Genomic DNA, 1,214 nt, shown 5'->3' with positions numbered 1-1,214 from the left:
TGTGAGGATAGAGGGTAGGACGGTCAATTGAGGAATGAGGAGGCGTAGAGAGGATACAGGGTTGCGCGACTTAGCTGCGTCTGTAAAAAAAATACATAAAAGCATCGGAGGGTGACACATAGCACTTGAGGGTAAGTTATATGAGAGGAGGATCTCGATGCTCGGTGAGGTTGCAGGGAGATAATCTACTTCGATGAGAAACTGTGAGGAGAAAGAAACTCTTGAGGATGTGCTGGCAGGATACGGTGATGATGTAGCCTGGAGTCACAATCGTTTCCAGTAGCAAGGAGGAAGTACAAACGATATCCTACAAGAGGTGATAGTGAAAAACAAGTCCGCGCGATCACTATTCTTCCTCACCATAGAAAGAGAAACACTGTATGTTATGGGGCATGCTGTTGATACCTAACTCTTAGTTCTGGTACTGAGAGGAGGCGACAGGAACCTGTACCAAATGAGGGTCTTGTCTTATCTGTTTTGTGAACTCTGTTTATCTGTCTCTCTCCACGCGTATTCCGACCTTGGCCTTCCCCTCTCACCATATCTCTCTCTCTTCTCAATACGAGCCCTTATCAGAAGATACTGTAATTGAAAAGAAGAAAAAAAGAAAAAACACATATATAATCACAAAATGAATGCCTTGACTAATACCTCTCCCTCTGTCATGGATTATATTGTGTTAGGAGTGTTTTCGATGAGTCACCGTGAGAATCCACTTTCAGAAGAGTCACGATGAATATGCGTTTTCGAGAGAAAACAATCATTTAGCAAAGAAAGGGGAGGGGGTTCCCACATAATGTAAATACGCATTACATCTGTGACTAACTTTAGAATCATTACATATTCATATTTCAATTTTGTGCATAAGTACCGCAAAATGGAAATATGGCAAAATCGAGAAGGACTGGGGAAAGAGGAATGGTGGAATTTCTAAATTCGCTTCATATGGTAACGTCCAGTGTTATCATGCCGTCACCGTGACAAGGACGTAATATGTTGTATCATTATTTTTCGGTTCATCGGATATTGCATTTCATAATCATCCAAAAGACAAATGGGAAATTAATAGAAAGAGAGGGATGATGTTAGGCGTAGGTCACTAGTAGTCGCACGTCTGGCAGAGCTGTTGTTTCATCGTTGTAATAGGTTTATTTGTTTTGAAATAATTTGGGCAAGTCTGTCAGTACATTCTTCTAGTGATAATTTTTTCTGTG

This window comes from Penaeus monodon, chromosome 15, assembly GCF_015228065.2.
Source record: "Penaeus monodon isolate SGIC_2016 chromosome 15, NSTDA_Pmon_1, whole genome shotgun sequence".
In the NCBI taxonomy this organism is placed as follows: domain Eukaryota; kingdom Metazoa; phylum Arthropoda; class Malacostraca; order Decapoda; family Penaeidae; genus Penaeus; species Penaeus monodon.
The sequence above is the reverse complement of the archived record's forward strand: the minus strand, read 5'-3'. Positions refer to the sequence as shown.